Source organism: Mus pahari, chromosome 3 (assembly GCF_900095145.1).
Source record: "Mus pahari chromosome 3, PAHARI_EIJ_v1.1, whole genome shotgun sequence".
NCBI classification, from domain to species: domain Eukaryota; kingdom Metazoa; phylum Chordata; class Mammalia; order Rodentia; family Muridae; genus Mus; species Mus pahari.
In genome coordinates, this window is record NC_034592.1 from 162,967,694 (window position 1) to 162,988,290 (window position 20,597).

At 43.8% G+C, this 20,597-nt stretch overlaps 1 protein-coding gene across 6 annotated transcripts in view; it reads right to left on the minus strand.

The window, feature by feature from the left end:
- The window catches only part of Dido1 (death inducer-obliterator 1), a 54,182-nt gene extending 33,748 nt beyond the window's left edge, over positions 1-20,434 (minus strand). For 2 of the 6 annotated variants that reach the window (XM_021194872.2, XM_029536958.1), the window contains exons 1-2: positions 11,835-12,923; positions 916-1,100 (exon numbers count right to left, since the gene is read on the minus strand). The gene's annotated coding sequence lies outside the window, so the exon portion shown is untranslated. Of the gene's footprint in view, positions 1-915; positions 1,101-11,834; positions 12,924-19,834; positions 19,976-19,997; positions 20,184-20,322 lie in introns of those variants that run through there. The other 4 variants (XM_029536961.1, XM_029536959.1, XM_029536960.1 and 1 more) reach the window with 4 other exon arrangements.
- Between the last annotated feature and the right edge of the window lie 163 nt (positions 20,435-20,597).

The following is a 20,597-nucleotide window of genomic DNA, read 5'->3' on the forward strand; positions in this document are numbered from 1 at the left end:
ACAATGGCATAGCGCTCATGAAGCTCAGGTGTGCTCCATTTTCTTTTCTTTTCTTTCTTTTCTTTATTGTTTGAGAGACAGGGTCCCACCCTCTAATTGACTGGCCTAGAACTTGTAATGTAGACTAGGCTGGCCTGAACTCAGATCTGCCTGCCTCTGCCTTTCACTGCTAGGATTAAAGGTGTCACCACCATTCCCACATGGTATGTTCCTTTAAACACTCATGGCTGGGGCTGGAGAGATGATCATCAATTAAAAGCACTGACTGATCTCTAGGAGATGGGCTTACTTGGTTCCCACTCCTGCCTCAGTCTCTCTGTGTTCTGTGGGCATTGCATGCACATGATGTAGTCATGCATGCAGGTAAAATGTCCACACACATAAATTAAAATTTTTAAAAAGAAAATAAATACAAACAGCTGAGAAAATATCAAACTGTAACTACTATAACAGCTTATTCATTTTAGTTAGAAAATTTGCTATTTAGGCAAAACAAGTTTTGTACACGACAATGTTTTTAAATTAAGCTCCCATTTTACCACTGAGCCACACTCTAGACACAGGCTGCACCAAGACAGCTGCAGCCTAATTTCAAGCAACATTGCATCTCTACTCAAGAGTGCAGTCTGGGGGCCACACTACCCAGCCTTCCTGGCAAGTATTACACACCCAGAATTCAAGAGGCAACGCCACATTTCCTCTACAAAATTGTTTTCTCATTAGACAGAAACTACTACACACTTCAAGATATATACACTGATTAAATAGCTAAAGAGAAAAAGAAAAACAGTGAGTTAAAATTTTAACAATGGTCATTCATTTAAAAAAGCTATGCTAAAGTTCTGATAGTTTAGATTATTAAAAGTAAATATAAGTGTTACATTATACTCACTTCTTTATACAAATGCCACTTACCTGTCCCAAAACTGAAAGCCTGGAAACCTTTGGCTGAAAATCCTACATAAAATTATAGACCTGGGGCCAGGTCAAGCAGATGGCCAAGCCTCACCACACTGTTGTCAGTCACAGTTCATCAATGAGAAGATTCTGGAGCTTCAAACAACCAAAGGGACAGTGGGGACTGCCTCTTTACCAAGCTCCTATAGGAAAGGAAAAACATAGTACAGATCTTAAGCAACTGTGACCAAACCATACGCCAACAAGAAAAAGCAAATTCTATTCAATCTATTCTCGGAGTGACCTAGAAAGGTGTCTGAGAAGAGAGGCAGTGACTTGAGCACACTCTCTCGGGTGCCGGGCAAGACACACAGGGAGGCAGGGGAGAGGAGGCAGGCATCAGTTGCTTCTGCAGTCAGTAAGTACCTATCTATCATGAAGCAGACCCAGCACACAGACACCCAACAGTGAATGGAGAAACACAAAAAGTAAAAAGGTTGAATAACAAAATTATGTAATTCTTTAAAAATCTTAGTAGTATAGAAGTATCATAAGTTAATTTAAAATCTAAGAAATTTAGAGAACTAAATTTATATTCACTAAACATCAATACGATGTGGTAATTTATGTATATTTGAGAGCCAGGCATGGTGGCACATTATTTGTAATCCCAGTGCTCAGAGGCTGAAGCAGGCAGAAGCTGAGGATGAGGTCAGTCTGGGCTACACAAGGAGACTCTGTCTCAATCTAATATATATAAATTTCACCCAATCTTCCTGGTAAGGTCCTAACTAATGACACTGTTCTCAGGCTATATTTCAAAAAGACAAACATCTTCTGTGCCCCCACAAGAAACAAAAAACAAATCCAACAAACCTCTTCTTCCTCTTTAGGATAATCACAATCTAACACCCTCTCCAGATGTCTTTGTTTCAAGCCAGGGCTTTTAAACCACAAGGGCCAGAGCCAGCAATTCTGAGCAAAACCCACCTCTTACTTCCTCTCTCTGCCTGGCTCCAACTGCCTTCCAGCTAACTGTGGTCTCCTTAGTAACCCAAGACAAAGGGTGAACATTCCATGTATCCTTAAAGTGACAAAGACCTTTTTAGACCTTATGTCTACTAATGTCACCTCCACAAGGGGGTCAATTCTAGTTTCTATCACATGGAAAGCTGGACACCTAAAGACAATTTCAAGAGTTCAGAAACTATTGGTTGGGTCGGGCCACAGGAACTGGGTTGGATCTATATAACACTTTAGAAGCTAAATAGACAGCAAACCAGTAAATTAGAAGCTACTTGTAAAAGTAAACAGAACACAAACACCTACCTATTAAGAAACAAAAAACGCTGGGTGTGGTGGCGGACACCTTTAATCCCAGCACTCGGGAGGCAGAGGCAGGTAGATTTCTGAGTTAGAGGCCAACCTAGGCTACAAAGTGAGTTCCAGGACAGCAAGGGCTATAAACCAGGGTTTTTGTTTTTTTGGTTTTTCGAGACAGGGTAAGAAGAGAAACCCTGTCTCGAAAAACCAAAAAACAAAAACAAAAACAAAAAACAACACACACACACACAAAACAAGCAATAACCTCAGGAATGAAAATCATTAAAAAAAAAAAAAATTCACCTTATAGAAACTGGAAAGATGGCTCAGCAATTAAAAGCACATGTTGCTCTTACAGAGGACCTGGGTTTGGTACCCAGCACCCACAGGAAATATAGCATCTTCATCTGACCTCTGCAGGCAACAGGCACATATGTGATACAGCAACATACATGCAGGCAAAACACACATACACATAAAATAAAATAACCTAGAAATAAAAACCCATTTTTTAAAAGATTCAATTTATAGATGGGAATGTAGCTCACTAGTAGTGTCTAACTAACATGGATTGAATCTCCAACACTGAAGTGAAAACTACATGTTAACCTGAAAAATAAACATGTTTCTAAGGATTTAGAATAGTCTTGAATATTATTAAGTAAAAATGCAGTTATTTCTTCTAAGTAGAATGAGACAGAAGACATTTGTAAAAGATTTTCTGTATTTGCAAAATTTTTCATAACTCTGCCAATGCAAAAACTAATAAGAATTCAGTGTCTATCAAAACAAAAGTACAAAGTAAAATATATTCATAAGGTGTTAAGTAAAATACAGTGTTGGGGCCTGGTACCATGGCAAACACCTGCCTAGCATGAACTAGGTCCTGGGTACCAAGCCCAGTACCACTAAAGAGTAAGTTAAAAAGAATACTTCTTTTTTTTTTTTTTTGGGGGGGGGGGCGGTTTCAAGACCGAGCTTCTCTGTATAGCCCTGGCTGTCCTGGAAATCACTCTGTAGACCAGGCTGGCCTCGAACTCAGAAATCCACCTGCCTCTGCCTCCCAAATGCTGAGATTAAAGGCATGCGCCACCACTGCCTGGCTGAAATTATGTTACATTTCTAACCCAAATTTGTATGTCATTATACAGCACAGTTCATACAAAAAGTGGTCATGAAATTATAATCATGTCATATTAATTATCAACTCCCTAAAGAAGAAAAAAGTGGCCATTTCAGAGGGTACTGAGGTTACGATTAACACTGAGGCTAGGATTAACTTTCTGCATTTCTAAGAGTATCTTTCTGCAAGATCTCTGTCAGTCTCTGGACAGGGTCTGATTATAGTCCAAGTTTATATGGAGGTTGTGGCAATCTTACTGCCTTTAGCTCCTCCTGAATGTTAGAATTAAAGGTGTGAGTCACTGCACTAGACAGTATAAAAGGTAGTTTTCCCCTCCTCTCAATAAAAATCCATTAATCCCTATTAACCAGAAGTCCAGATTAAACAATGAAATCTCAGCATTAAAATCTTAGGTAGGGTCTTGAAGGATGGCTCAGTGGGTAGGAGCACTTGCTTTGTAAGCATGAGGACCCAAGTTCAAATCCCTAGCACCCATATTAAAGCTTGGCTGCATGTAATACACTGGTAACCTCAACATTGGAAACCTCCAAAAGGCAGGCCCTGAGCACTGGATGGCCATAAACAGTTTACCTACAATGCCAAGCTTTTAGTTCAGAGATCCTGTCTCAAGGAAGTAATGTAGAAAACAATAAAAGAGGAAGACATAGAATGTCAAGTACATAGGCATGCACATTCACATACACACACAACAGACATACGACACATACAGCTTAAAGCCAAGTGTGAGGATACATACTTAGAACCTAAATACTCAGGAAGCAGAGACAGGAGTATAGCAAGTCAAATCATGGCCAACCTAGGCTATGCTAGTGAGGTTCTTGTCTCCAAAAAAAAAAAAAAGCTACTATTTCTCAAAGACAATGACAACTACATGCTTAAGAGTGACATCATCAGAAAAAGGGTGTATGGCTAACCAGCATTCTTAGGTGGTAGCTTTCAAAGCTTTTAGTCCAGGCAAAATACACTCTGAAGACCCCATAAGATTTTTTGTTTATGAGAAATGCATCTACTGCTATTTCTAAAAAGTCATTTTCTAAAAGTCCACTACACTTAACATTACTTTTTGTTATTTTGAAAACCATACACGTATTTAAAATGTTAGTGTGTGTGTGTATATATATATAGCGGATCTCTGGCTTAAGACAGTAGGATTCCCAAACATGCTTCTGCCTTGTATGGTTTCTAGTGACTTGTATGAAGAAAATCCGTGTCTTACAGAGGCATGCCATTCTTTTTACATAACTGTGGCTGCTGTTTGAAACCGCATCAAATCAACAGCAGCATTCAGCATTCTCAGCATTCAGCAGTGCTGTGGACGATAAAGCCCGACCAAGCTCTCACTTCCCTTCACTAACTCACAGGCCTGTCTGGCCCTATGTCAATCTTTTACCCATTTGCATTTTCTGACCACATGCACATGAGTCACTTAGAAAGAAAGCACCAAACTCATAGAACTTCAGGCAGAGTTATTCAAGAAAGGCATCTGTAACTTGGACTGACTCAGAAACATTTGATTACTGGAAAGCTATCAAGCTCACAATGATAGATACACGCTTCCAAAGTTCTGATTTTCTATTGAAAGTGAAAATTTTATGTTAAGCAAGAAACCTCAGATGCTTTTCTTGAGACTCACATCATTTATATTAGAGAGTGTATGTGCCACACACTGAGCCTGACAGCCAAAGTGCCTGCTCATTCAAGGAGCCTTCCACCAGATGTGCAAGCGCCAACTCATAGGAAAGTGACAGAGGTGTGCATGTGAGGGCTAAGCCTAATAGAAGTGGCATATACATCTTGTTCAAGGATTTTACATTTCTTTAAACTATACCTATTTTTTTTCTGTGTGTGTGGCCATGTCTCTGCTATGAGTATGTGTGTAGGTAAGAGAACAATGGGCAGTCGTTCAACCAATTTCACCACATAGGTTTGAGGTATCAAACTCAGCAAACACCCTTACACATGACACACAGCCATCTTCCCTAGTTCCAAAGACATTCTAAAGGGAAACGTGTATTTTACAAACCCAGCCCAGTGATGGCACAGGGTCCCTTAATATGGATAAAAAAAATCAGTTGTAAGAAAAATTTGTCATGCTGGTCTATTATTTCAGAGAGTTTTTGGCCTCTCAGCTCCAAGAGGGGTTTTTCCAGGCATCCATTGAGTGTACTTGAACTTTGTCTCCAGCATTTCTACTTAGGATAGCACTGGGTGGTGCAGGACAGTCAGTAGCAGCATCTATAGTACACCATCTTCCACCCCAGGTGCTCTAGAACGACCTCCAAATTCTTTCCCATTTCCTACCTCAGCTAAAAGCATTATTAGCAATGCAGAAGAGAATCTGGGTAAAACCTACTTTCCCCGAATGTTAAAAAAATCACTTTTAAAAAATAGCAGTGGCACACGACCTTTTACCCAGTCTAATCTGAAGATTCAACTATCACCATTCTAACTGCTATCCACCTAAAGATGTCTGTAGCAACAGCCACAAAACTAACTTCTTAGGTAGTTAGTTCTTAGTATGAGCTATTCTGAACTGTGACAGATGGCAACAGTGAAACTCCTACAAGTATGCCATAGCAATTCCTGAAAACCAGTCATGACTCGTAATACCCAAGTGCACATGTACATTTTGCCCTATTCATGATACGTGTTTTTTAAAATTTAGTTTCCCTGAACAGGTTCTCATGTAAGGTGAGCTTGACCTGAGTGCTGGGATGCTAGGATAACAGGCATACCTTACCTGACATAGGCAATGCTGGGGAGAAGCCTAGGACCTGAGAACTCTACTGACTGGAACAAGAGTTACAGCCTCCAGTGCCCCCAAAGCTAACTAATTTTGAAGAAATTCTAACTTGTTAGAAATTATATCCAGTGTTGTAATACAGGTTGTTTGACCCTAACTCAGAATGTTACTTCTGATAGGTTAGGTCAGTTTATCATTTTCTATTAAACATCTGTTAAGTAAAAGGGACTGAGAAGATGCTAACACTGCTTATGAAAAGTGAAAAATTATCAAGAAAAGGCTCCAGTTTTCATTTCTATTAATGTCTACTGCTCAGCAAAACAAATGCTATTTACCAAATCACAATGTTATTAAATCATTCTGGCCAGGTCAAAGAAAACTGAAGAAAAGAAACATGAGGAAATCATAAAAATAAATAAATACATAAAAATCTTGTTGATTTAAACCTCACATGAGGATAAAAAGCAGCACTGTCAAGAGAAAAACCACTGTCAGGACTGATGTTCCAGCCAGGTCTCCAAGTGTCTCTGTATCCTAAATTCCTTCCTTCCAGTTAAAAGGTACAGGCTTTGAAGTTTTGTACCAATGCAGGGAAGAAATTTAAAGTCTACTGGTGACCAGGAACTAGAAACCATATAAGACTAGCCTTGTTTGGGTAAGAACATCAAGTCTCTTAAAACAGCTACCTAAGTAGAGTGGGTTCCCCTCCTGTCCCTTTCACATTCCCAGAGTCAGTGGGCTTTGTATGGGTAACTGCTGCTCTTAAGGTCAGCAGCAGAGCATCACATTACATACTGATCAGGAAACCAGGTATCCACACTGTGCCTAGGCTGACTACCCAACAATGTGTGTACATATAGATGGTTTGGAGGGTCCCTTTTTAGTGTTTCCAGGACAATCCTGCAAGCAAAAGATATAGAATTCCTGGGATGTGGAGCTCATATTTATTTCCATATTTATGTTCCACATTATGTCAGCATTACTATCTTAAGTCCCACTGTGTACAATGAAAGCATATACATACTATAGTAAATGCCGAGGGCCAGTTAAGATGCAATCCTGTTGCCTGCCCTCTGCAGATACCTCCAACTAATTGTGCCACTATCTGGCAATGGCAGATCTTAACACACATCTGAGGAGTACAGAATGAATGAAACAGTATCTTCGAAGTCACAAAATTTGTTCTATACCTTTCCTCAAAGGCAAGAAACTGATCAAGCCAATAAAAACAGTTCAAAGATACATCTCATAGTATAAAGGTTTTTCTAGGTGTTTAAAAGTCAAATATTCGGGCTGGTGAGATGGCTCAGTAGGTAAGAGCACCCAACTGCTCTTCCAAAGGTCTGGAGTTCAAATCCCAGCAACCACATGGTGGCTCACAACCATCTGTAACAAGATCTGACACCCTCTTCTGGAGTGTCTGAAGACAGCTACAGTGTACTTAAATATAATAAATAAATACATCTCTAAAAAAAAAAAAAGATACTTTAAAAAAAAAAGTCAAAAGTCAAATATTCTTTCAACTCATTTCAACAAAAAGAGCATTCATTTGGGGGTGGGGGTGGGGGGAGTAATGTAAAGATAGGGTTTCTCTGTGTAGCCTTGGCCATCCTGGAACTCAGATAGATCCACCTACCTCTGCCTCCCAAGTGCTGGGACTAAAGGCATGTGCCATCATGCCTGGCAATAACAACACTCAAGGCCATGCTTCATGGTGCTTGCTATTAACCCCAGCACTCAGGAGGCAGAGGCAAGCTAGTCTGGTCAACATAGTAACTAACAGGACAGCGAGAGACACAGCAAAACCTTGTTGGAAAAAAAAAAAAACCCAAAAACAAAGTGAGCACTTCTAACTGTTATGAACAGTAAATGGTAAAAATGGATAGTTTGACAGAGCTATCTGCACAGCACTAAGGTATCAGATGCCCCTTTACTGTCACTGAAAAGTCACCTCTTTTAGAGGCAGAAACATATGGAAAAAACAGTCATTGTGAAATAAACAGATGTACAAAAGCATAAATGTTACTTTTTTTCATTAAGTTGTCTTAAGACTTTGAAAATATTTACATTAACATAAGGGCACATGAGTTTAACTGAAAGTGTTTTACAATGAATAAAAGGTTTAAATGTATCAGTTGTAAAAATCAAACAATCAGTATTAACAAAGGCTCTTTAGTGTCACCAGGCACTTTTTATTTTTTTATTATTATTTTTATTTACATTTCAAATGCTATCCCGAAAGTTTCCTATACCCCTCCCCCCCACCTCTGCACCCCTACCCACCCACTCCCACTACTTGGCCCAGGCCTTCCCTTGTGCTGGGTCATATAAAGTTTGCAAGACCAAGGGGCCTCTCTTCCCAGTGATGGCCNATTANGCCATCTTCTGCTACATATGCAGCTAGAGACACAAGCTCAGGGGGTACTGGTTAGTTCATATGTTGTTCCACCTACAGGGTTGCAGCCCCCTTCAGTTCCTTGGGTACTTTCTCTAGCTCCTCCATTGGGGACCCTGTGTTCCGTCCAATAGCTGTGAGCATCCACTTCAGTGTTTGCCAGGCACTGGCATAGCCTCACAAGAGGCCGCTATATCAGGGTCCCTTCAGCAGAATCTTGCTGGCATGAGCATTAGTATCTAGGTTTGGTGGCTGATGATGGGATGGATTCCTGGATGGGGTAGTCTCTGGATAGTCCATCCTTTCATCTTAGCTCTAAATTTTGTCTCTGTACCTATATCCTTTCATGAGTATTTTGTTCCTTATTCTAAGGAGGAATGATGTATCCACACAATGGTCATCCTTCTTGGTTTTCTTCTGTTTTGCATAATGTATCTTGGGTATTTTAAGTTTCTGGGCTAATATCCGCTTATCAGTGAGTGCATATCTAGTGACTTCTTTTGTGATTGGGTTACCTCACTAAGGATGATATCCTCCAAATACATCCATTTGCCCAAGAATTTCATAAATTCATTGTTTTTAATAGCTGAGTAGTACTCCATTGTGTAAATGTACCACAGTTTCTGTACCCATTCCTCTATTGAGGGACATCTGGGTTCTTTCCAGCTTCTGGCTATTATAAATAAGGCTGCTATGAACATAGTGGAACATGTGTCCTTCTTACCAGTTGGAAGATCTTCTGGGTATATGCCCAGAAGAGGTATTGNTGGNTCCTCCGGTANTACTATGTCCAATTTTCTGAGGAACCGCCAGACTGATTTCCAGAGTGGTTGAACAGGCACTTTTTAGTATAAAGACCCTGGAGTTTGGTTTGAGAACTGCTGGTTTGGGGACTGAGCACAGAGCTCCCACAATTGCTGTCTGTCTGTCTGTCTGTCTGTCTGTCTGTCTAAAGCACCCTTTCTATCTAGCTAAGACTCACGAGGGCCCTAGGCAGACCCAATCCCATCCCACTCCTTCCTTCCCAACACAGGTTCAGCCATTGCTCTGAGGAGGCTGGAAAGCTTGCTACCTAAGTTCAGGTCAAAGCCCAAGAGGCTTTCAAAACTCAAAGAAGCTGTATTTCAACTGGAACCTTCCTTTCCTTCTCTAAGATTAGTAGGAGACAATACATGGTTCCCCCCACCCAACCGCCGTGGATGGGGGAGGGTAGGATAATTAAGTCCAACACTGAATTCTAGCAGGGCTTCCTGCATTGTCTATTGCAGCTCAGCTGAACTCTATTTTCAAGCCAGTTAGAGCAGCAACACCCAGTACTTCCTTGAGATTAACACAAATTTAAACAGGCAACATGAAGGCTACTTCAGACCCAAACATGCTTTTAAATTACAATTTAACAAATCCTGACAGTGCCTATCAGGCCTCTCGGGAAGGCTGTCTGGATATAGGCTCCTAATTCCTGCTCCTGTTCCAATAACCAGCACTTTCTATCCCTAACAGTCAGACAACACCTAGGAATAAACTGTATAAACCATAGAATTATTCATTTTTAAATGTGTCTGCCACCTGTGTGCAGGTGCCCAGAGTTGCTAGTAGAGGCACCGGATTTCCCAAAGCTGGAGTTAGACATGGTTGTCAGCCCTCAGGTGATAGATGCTTGAACCAAGCTCTGGTTCTATAGAAGAGAAACAGGGACACCTAACAGCTGAGCCATCTTTCCAACTTTCCAACCTCCAGAATTATTCTTTTCTTTTGTTTTGTTTTTCGAGACAGGGTTTCTCTATGTAGCCCTGGCTGTCCTGTAACTCACTCTGTAGACCAGGCTGGCCTCGAACTCAGAAATCCACCTGCCTCTGCCTCCCAAGTGCTGGGATTAAAGGCGTTCAACACCACTGCCCCGCCAGAATTAGTCTTAAATCTATGTCAATTGCCCACTCATATTCCCTTATGAACGTCTCAAAATGACTGCTCAGAAAATAAACTAAAGCCTTGTCAACATGGCGAGCCTGCACACTCAGAACAAATGAGCACAACTCAGACTTTGGGCTTTGACCTCCTCTTTCCAAAGAGCACACTATCACTGGCTGCAAATCACACAACCTTTGTAACCAAATCAACATACAACCTCAGAGACTACTAGGTGTCTATAAAGGACCCAGTCATCTAAGACTTAAAGGAGACTCCACTCAGTAACAATTTCTTAGTTGGGGCTTGAGCATAAGAGATTCTACAACATGGATCACTATGTAGGGATCTAAGTGCAACATGAAACAATTGAATCTTTGCTCTTCTGGGGTTAAACAGAAGTCACCTAGTATCGAAGGACAGATGTGTAACATGGTAAAACATGCTGTGCTGACAGAAGTGTAACTCATATGCTGAAGAGAAACCATTACTTGAGGTGCTCAGCACTGACTGAATTAAGACTCTTTAGCCTATTAAGACAATACCTGCCAGAGGTACAGAGAGCTTTTCTAACAATGGAAAACTTCTGCGAACGATAGAAGGCAGGAAGACATCCCACGTCGCCTCAGGTCCCCTAGCACATGTTCTCAGCAAGCTATTGTGATGCTACACACGCACGAGTGCCAGAAGGAAAGTGCTGGTCATGAGTGCTGGCAGGGGTCATCAATTACACAATCTTTTTTGTATGCTGTTTGTCATCCTTACACAACTGAGTTTGCCTGACAGAACCTCCACTTAATCAAGTGTGACAAGGACCATCCTTTTGTGGAAAATCAAATATACACAACATTCCAAATCAAACCCAGGGCCTCAAGAGTCACTGTTGAGATCAATCTACATTAACACACACCTGGCCACCAACAGTGGCAAGAGGCATTGAGAGCCCAGGCAACGCCCAGGCCTTAGATGGGGCTGAGGCTGGATCCTCCCCGAAGTCCCCCATGAGATATCTGCTCGTACACCCGCGAATTCGCGCCCAGGCCCAGTCACGTCCCACCACGAATGTTCTACCGCAAGTGTCGAGGACCTGCGGTCGCGGGAGGCTGGGCCCCTAACTCCGACTCAAACTCAAGGGCTCCACAGCCTCCCAGACCCAGACCATCCTGGACTACACAAGACAACCAGTGATTTCGGCAGAAACCAGACGCAGACCGCTCGCCCGCCCGCCCGGCCTCGCGCGCTCCTCCGCGACCCCTCAGCCCGGGGCCGGAAAGGGCCCCACGGGCCGCGACGCCATTTTCTCGGCGCCATGGAGCCGCTCGCTGGAATTAGGCTGCCGGCATGGCGCCGCTCCACCTTGTCCCGAGCCCAAGTGCCGTTCAGGTCCACACAGCTCCCGCCCTCCTTCACTGTACAAAGCCACTTACCCCGGCCGCCGGGATCCCGCAGCCATTTCCAGAGCTACCACGGATACAGAGCAGAGACCAGCGAGACTACCGTCCTAGAGTGGTAGGCCGCGCGGCAAGCGGAAGAAATCGACCGGCCACCGAGCTACGGCGAGGCTAGAGCGGCTGTGCCGCCCTTCTTGCACGCATGCGCCACCCGGGTTCCCCGGAGCGCCAGCCTCGTCGGCCGGGCACACTTGACAGATTCCCGCGTCCCGAACCAAGGGGCTAAGCTGGGAGCCAATGCCACTAAGAGGTTCCTCCAGCAATCCTGGAACAGCACTTGGCCCAGCATTCCAAAAGCTTTAGAAACTGTGTCTGCAGGGACTGATGCTTCGGAATAAACCAGCGCTGGATTCCGGTGGGAAGGAGCCAGGAAAACCTCAAAGCCGTGCAGCTCTCGGCCTCTGGCAGGGTCTGTGCGGAGCCGGGAGGGGCGCCCGCCCTACAGGGACACCCTCAAACTATCCTTTACTCCGTGCTTGAAACACCCTTGCCCCGTCCATTTCTTCCTAAAACGGACCGGGAGTCAAGAGCCTATGTCCTGGCATTCGTGCCTACAAGGGCCCCATAACCCAGTGTCCTCACGAAGGCATTTAAGAATTTTCCCCCTACCGTGACATTCCTTCGCTGTCCCCCAAATTACTTAAGGAAACCAGAGAGAGGTCCCTGACAGCACCGTGAACACCAGCCACATTGCTCTGAGGGCAGTTAATGCCGGGGTAAACGCTCAGCTTTGCCCCATACAACCAGCTTATTTATGTATGCACACAGACACATCGCTAGGAAGCCATTCTTCTGGCCTCTAACTTCGGCTTCCTGGAACAAACATGTGCTCCGGTCTAGTAAGGCCTCTCTCATATTGTAGCGGCCTCTAATGCTCCATCCAGAAGCCCAGGTCTTGAGTAGTTTTCTTTCTAACATTTCCCAAGATTACATGACAGCTCATGGGGCCTCCAGCACAGTAGAAGGCTGCTTCTGCTTCCCTTGGTGAGATCCTTCAATACCACCTTTCAGATTCTAGTCAAGGAGGAGCCTACCCTGATTACTCAACTCTGCCCTTGAGTTAAGTTCCCAGCATCCACAAGCAGACAAACAACTTCAGTTCCGGGGATCCAGTGCCCTCTTCTGGCCTCCTCAGGCACCAGGCACCTGGCCCCCACTGCATGCACACATACATATAAGCAGAACATTCATACACATTAAATAAAAAATTTTAAATGTAAAAAACTAAAACCCAACATTTACCTTACAGTTCACTTTATTATGTGCAGTGCTGTAGACTGGACCCAGAGCCACCCTAGGGACGCGCTAGGCGTGGAGTAATCTGTAACCACTAACTGTAGATGAAATGCATTTACTTGCACAGCACTGAAGAATCCTGTAACACACAAATCACCAGTCGCTTTGCACGAAGAGTAAAGCACCAGTCTTCGATTTCACTTTAAAAACAGCAGGGTCAGATTTGCAGCCGAAATCTATCTTGCAGAGACCCAACACCAACCATCACAATACAGAGATCACAAGGTACTGGCAGCACAGAAAAGAGCCAAAAACAAAAAATATTTTATAGACTTTGTAACCAGGTGTGGTGACATCTGTATTACAAGCACTGAGGATGCTGAGGCAAGAAGATTTTGAGTTCCAGGACAGCATTGGCTACAGAGTGAAACACTTGTCTCAGAACAAAACAAAACAAACAAAAACCAACCAAGACAGCCAGAGAAACACTGTGAGATGTCTCAAAGGGGGAAAAAAAAAAGAGTAACAATAAAGAGTGCTCATGTGTCAAACTGAGGAGTCCACAGAAGAACAGAACCTGTGCAAACCTGCCTATAGAAAGTGAGAGGTTGGAGCTAGAGATGGCTCAGCAGTTATGAGGACTGGCTGCTCTTCCAGGGGTCCTGAGTTCAATTCCCAGCAACCACAACAATCTGTAATGGAATCTGATGACTTCTTCTAGTGCTCACGGAGAATTGGAAAAAAAGTCAATGATCTTTCTTTTTACCAGTTTATTTCTGCCTGCATGTATGAATGTGCACCATGTGTTATGCCTAGGGCCCCACATATGTCAGAAAAGAGTGTCAGATCCCCTGGAATTGGAGTTGGGTGATTGTGAGCCACCTTGTGGGAGCTGATAACTGAACTTGAGTCTTCTACAACAAGGGCTCTTAACCAGTGTAATACCCCTACAACCAAGATATCATGATTTATAGGAAAAGGGAAAGTGTTACAAAATTCACCTCCTTCCAACAGAAAAAAAAAATTAAGTAAATGGCTTCAACAGAAGCCAAGGACTCCAGAATTCAAGGGTTTACTTTTTTTTTTTTTTTTTTCTTTTAAGAGTAAAAGAAAGCACCCATGGAAACAATGTAGTTCTGGCCAAGCCTTTAATCCCAGAACTAGGAGAGCAGCAGGCTGGTCTCTGTGGTTCAAGGACAACTTGGTCTATCAGCTGAATGAAACCCAGCCTCAAGGGGGTAAAAGTACAGCACAGCAGGCATCCGGGTACCTGGTTATTTACCCAAAGGAAGCATTTTGTATTTTATCCTCAGAATGCTTTTCCCTTTTATAAAACTCGGTGATGTCTGACTATTTATTCAATGCCAAGGGCTGAATCCACTATGGATGTGTCTGCTAGGTAAGTGCTCTACCACTGGGCTACCATTTCAGCCCCTATATAATGTTCTCTCAGTTTTTATTAATGTGGATATATCCACATTACCAAGGTAGGTGTGATGTTGTCTTTTCTCCCCTTCCACCTTTACGTGGGTTCCCAGGGTCTGATACAGGTCATCAGGCCATAGTGCAGCAAACACAAATACTCCTTATCCGTTGAGCTATCTCGCCTACCAGTTCTTTCGCCCATATACTTTTAGTTCTTCTCTCTCTAGAGAACTGCTATCCACCCACCACCACCACCACCCCACCCCCAAATAAAAAAACAACCAGGGTTTGTCTATGTAGCTCTGGCTGTCCTGGAACTTGATCTGTGAACTAAGCTGACCTCAAACTCAAAGAGATTTGCCTGCCTTTGTGTCCCAAGTGCTGGGATTAAAAGTGTGTACCACCAAAGCCAGGCTCAAGAACTGCTACTCTTTCATAATGAAACAACTTCAAATTCCTGCCTTGGCTTGCAGAACAGTGGTACCTTTGACCATACAGCAGCCTCTCAGCCAACTTTTATGACTTCTCTCCCCCAAGTCTACCAGTTACACACAGGAAGTTTAGCTAGTTAATGAATCCACCAGGCTGACATTTCTGTCAACTTGGCAACTTTCCTAGGTTATAGCCAGTGTGGCTGTCCCAGGACATGGCCACCTATTTTCTACTCTCTTACATCCTTGACGCCATTGTACACAGGTCATGTACATGTTCGGCCCCACTATCCTGTCTGTTCCATACACACTGTGGAAACCCTCCTCTAATCAATCTGGATCTATCCTTTCACTGGTCCCGGGAACCCTCCCTTGTGTACCCCAAACTCAAATCATTTCAAAGCCTAATACAAAAATTGGCTAACAGGGATGGGAAGACAGCTCAGTGGGTAAGAACATTTGACATTCAAGCAGGGGCAGGCACGAGCGTGTGCCTGTAACCTCAGTGCTATGAATGGTGGTGACAGCCAGACAGGACTGCTGGAGTATGCTGGCTACTGGCTTAATTTACAGTTTGTTTAGTGAGAACTTGTCCTAAAGAAATTAGGCAGAGCAAGAGAACACAGGCCATCTCCTCTGGCCTTTATACACTCCTGCGTGTATACTCACCCACACAAAGAAAAACCACAAATGAGCTGTCTTCCCCCTTTGCTAGTGTTCACTCTGGGAAAGGAAGGGGTTTGGCATCGTGCACTCATTTATTCCCTAATCAACAGAGTCATATAAAGTACCTAACCCTAGCACGTACTGGACACTTTTACTAACTGAGATGCCCAGTACATAAGAATGTTAAACTATTCTTTGTGTGTTCATTCATTCATGTGTGTATGTGAAATTGCTTATGTGTACTCAGGCAGGTAGGTCAATGCTGGGCAGGTGTCCTCCTCAATCTCTTATTTTTGAGTATGACCCCTCGTTGAATCTGGAGCTCATCAGTTCAGAGACATGGGCTTGCCAGGAAGCCCCAGGGGTTCTCATGTCTACCTGCCAGCTCTGGGATGACAGAAGCCACAGTATCAGTCTTTTGTACACAGATCAATCTCAGGTCCCTTTGCTTGAGCATTTCACTGACTAAGCCATCTCCATAGCACAGTAAACCTTGTTTTTAGGGGATTCATGATACAAGGCACTGGCAATATGGGGTAGGGTGTTGAAAGTCAAGGAAAATAGCACTTTAGAACTTTCTTTCTTTGAGACACCAAGAAACCATTCTCTATACATAACCCTGGCTGTCCTGGAACTCACTGTACAGATCAGGCTTGCCCCATCTCCTCTGCCCTGAGTGCTGAGATTAAAGGCACACATTACCACCAGGCAGTGGTAGTGCACACCTTTAATCTCAGCGCTGGGGAGGTGGAAGCAGAGGCAGGCGGATTTCTGAGCTTGAGACTAGTCTGGTCTACAGAGAGTTCCGGGACAGCCAGGACTACAGAGAAACCCTGTCTCGAAAACAAACAAACAAACAAACAAAAGATAGGCATTACCATGCTTATGTGTATGGGTATTTTGCCTGGATCTGTATGTATGTGTACCATATGCACAGGCAAGGTACTCATGAAGGCCAGAAGAGGGAACCCAATCCCCTGAAACTAGAGTTACAGGTAATAACTCCAAGTGAGCTGAACCTGAGTTCTCCTTAAGAACAGGAGTGCCCTTAACGACTGAGTCACCTCTCCAGTTCTAAAACTATTTTTCTAACTGTGAGATGCAATCCTGTATGGGATTCTAGAACTGAAACGGAGGCAAGGTCATGAAAAATTTGGCAACAACAGCTATAGTTTCTAAGCATGTAACAAATCAAAATTAAACACAAAATGAATCTGAGGTGTTTCTAGCAGGGCTCACCCATGGTATACTGATCAACTGCTATCTTTGTTCTTTTTAAATATTTTTTATTATTTTTAAATTATGTGTAGGTGTCTGTGCACATGTGTACAGATGCCTGTAGAGTTCAGAAGAGTGCATCAGATCCCTTGAAGCTGAGTTGTAAGTAATTATGAGCCACCATGTTTTGGGGTTGGAGATCAAACTCTTTATCAAGAGCAGCAAGTGAAGCAATTTCTCTGGGCCCTGCAGTCATGGTTTTGAAAACAAAACAAGCCCATTTTACATGCCAGAAAACACCAACAAATGCACCTCAATCATATTTAAGACTGCTTGTTATGAACTGAAGTACTTTTATTGTACAAAGTTTATGCACTTAAAGAAATATAATAGAACCCAGGCACAGTGGTGTGCACCTTTAATTCCAGCACTTGGGAGGCAGAGGAAGGTAGATTTTTGAGTTCAAGGCTAGCCTGGTCTAAACAAGTGAGACTCCGTAGGAAAAAAGATAGAAAGGAAGAAAACATTAGTTGTTTAATTTTAAAAAACTTCCCTACAGCGTGAGTGTCAAATAAGTAATCTTTGCATGGTATTAGAATATTAATTTCAAAAATTGCTGTTGGAATTACTGACTTGAGCCGTGCTAATAAATAAAGATCAAGATCGGGACTGGGATGTAGTTATCTGGTGGACTCTTGCCTAGTATGCACCACGCTCTGAGTTCAGTCCCAGCACCACAAGCACTGTGCATGAGCCTGTAATCACACCACAAAGTAGAGCAGGAGACCATAAAGTCACTGTCACTCCTGCCTACACATAAAGGTGTAGCCAGCATACACAAGGGAGACCTTGTCTTTCAAAAACTAAAGGCTGGACTTGCTCATACCATTTACTCTCTGGAGTTTGGTTCTTAGCATTGATACAGAAGTGAGAGGGCTCGAAACCACTTACAAACCCTCTTCTGGGGGTTCTGACATCCTCTTCTGGTCCCCAGACCCACATTCAATAGAAAGGAATTCAGACTTTTTTTTCTTTTTGATAGAGGCTGTCTCTTTGTAGGCCTAGCAGACCTGGAACTATATAAATCAGGTTATCCTTGAACCCAAATACTTAGACTAAAGGCCTGCGCCACCTCATCCTGCCAAAAAAAATTTCTTTTTAAAAAAGATTTGTCAGGGAACGCCAGGGCCAAGAAGTGGGAGTGGGTAGGGGAGCAGGGTGGGGGGAGGGGGTATAGGGGACATTCGGGATAGCATTTGAAATGTAAATGAAGAAAATATCTAATAAAATGATTTTAAAAAGTCCCCCCCCCCAAAAAAATAAATTAAAAAAAAAAAAAAGATTTGTCAGGCACGGTGGCACACACCTTTAATCCAGGCAGAGGCAGGGGCAGGAGGATCTCTGTGACTTAAAGGCTAGCCTGGTCTACATAGCAAGTTCCAGGACAGCCAGAGCTACATAGTGAGACCCTGTCACAAAACAAAGCAACAACAAAAAACCCAAAGATTTGTTTTTATTCGTGTGTACATAAGTGCCCAGAGGCCAGAGATATCAGATCTCCAAAAACTGGAGTTACAGGTCGCTGTGAGCTGCCTGACTTTGGTGCTGGAAACTTAAAGCTCTGAGCCATCTTTTCTCCAGCCCCAAGGCTAACACTTAATGTAATGTAAAAATAAGCATGCATATGCATCCCATTAGAATGAAAATTTGCTTCTGTCCTTAAAGGTAAAATTGTATTTATGGGAGAAGGCCGTTATGAAATTATCAGTTAATACTTGATTTCTACGTCTATTTTATACATCCATCCATATACCCAGAATAGCACGAAAAGAATCCTTATGCATAAAGTGGTTGTAGGTGGAAAGTTTAAGAACCCCTAGTTTACAAGATCACTTGAGCTGGACATGGTAGGGCACACAGCCCTGTCTGACTGACCTGGAACGCACAGAGATCCACTTGCCTCTAGGTATGCCACCATGAGCAGCCTGTGGGACACACTACTAACATCCAAGCTACCTACACAGAGAAACATTATCTGGAAAATTCAAAAAATAAAAATTATCACCAGAGCAAAAGGAAAAGACAAAACTTGCTGGTATTTAGTGAATCTTCCCAGGGAAGCCCAAGCAGCTAAGGGAAGCATTTCAGAGTACAGCCCAAAGAGAACGACAGGAGTCTGGGTGACTGAGCAGGAAGGTCAATCAACTGGCAAACAAATGCCTTACATGAAGGCCAGGGTGTAGGAGAAATAGTACTGAGAGGACATATGTGACAATGTCTTGCAAGCAGCAAAGATGAGCTCAAAGTCAAGCGGCTGAGGAACCCTCAACAGGAGCTAGTTTGTAGAAAAGACTAGGGCACTAGCAGACTGCTCATCCATCATCCACAGAGGCACTGAAATTCTGAGTTAACCCCTCTTCTCTCCTTAAGATACTGGCCTCTTCCCTTGCACACGTTTGAGTTGATATCCAACGTTACCCAGGGTTAAAGTAAGCGCTACAAAGTTTGTCAATACCAACCTGAACAGCTTCGGGTAGAGCTATGGGGTTAAGAGACGTATTACATACAGCCACTGTGGTCATTGTGTCTGACAGATCTGCTAAACTGGCCTTATTTTCAGTGACTCAAGGAGGAGTTGCTTTCCCTAGACTCTGTTCATTTTTAAGCAAGCACACTCAACCATCTCCAGGACAGACTGCCCAACATTCCTTCAAAAAGCATTCCAGAATTTCTTTACATTACAATGACTGAATTTGCATTCTCCTCCGGTAGACAATGAACACATAAATATGCAAATACCCATTTAACAACGCCAATCCCGCAGTTTTAGAGGGCTTCCAACTACCACCATCCCTTACCGGAATATCTAAGAACCCATCTCAAGGCACTGAGTCGGGGGTGGGAGGAATAGGGGGTCCCCTCTCCCGCGGCAGGAATCCCCTCCGCCGAAGTTCAGAGCTGGGTCCACACCACACGCCGCTAAGAAAAAAAGACACTCACTGTGAGCGCCCAGAAGTAGGGAGTACCCTCGGCGGCCCGGAGGAGTCCTCACTGTGAGCACTTCTGAAACATGGATCCGCTCTGCTTCGAGGATTGCCTTAGAAGTAGGGATTAACTTCCGTGCATGTCCCATTCCCTGAGAACCTCAGCACTAGGGAGTCACCTTTTTGAGTGCCCAGAAACGAGGGAACAAGAGGCTCCGCAGTCCGCTCTCCAGCGTGGCCACAAAGATCGCTCTAGACAGGGCTGTCCTGACGCTGATCCGGCCTCGATCACATCGTTCCCGGAATAAACCCTAGGAGCTCGCTCACATCCGGAGGCCTTGTCTTTGGGACTAGAGCCTGGCGGACTACAAGCCGGGGAATGCCCTCCTTATCTCGCGCACTCCCGTGTTCACACACACCTATTCCTCGCTCCCCCTCCCCCCCACTTCACACACACACACACACATACACAAACACACACAAAAACAAGAAAAGAGCTGGGACCTTCATTTCGAACTCAGTCTACACGTCTCCATCCTCGCGCTAGCACTCGGTACGCAAATGCCCCCGCAGCAGCCATCTTGCGCAAAAGCGATACGAGCCTTTTGACTCTCGCGCCAACCCGTAGAGCCAGGGCCCTGCCGAAGAGTTCTGCGCAAAAACGGAAGTCGAGACCCTGGTTTCCGGCGACCGACCGCCTGGCCGATTCGCGAGAGGATTCTATTGGTTGCCAGTTCGCATCTCGAGACCTTACGATCTCGCGAGAGGTGTCTGAGGGG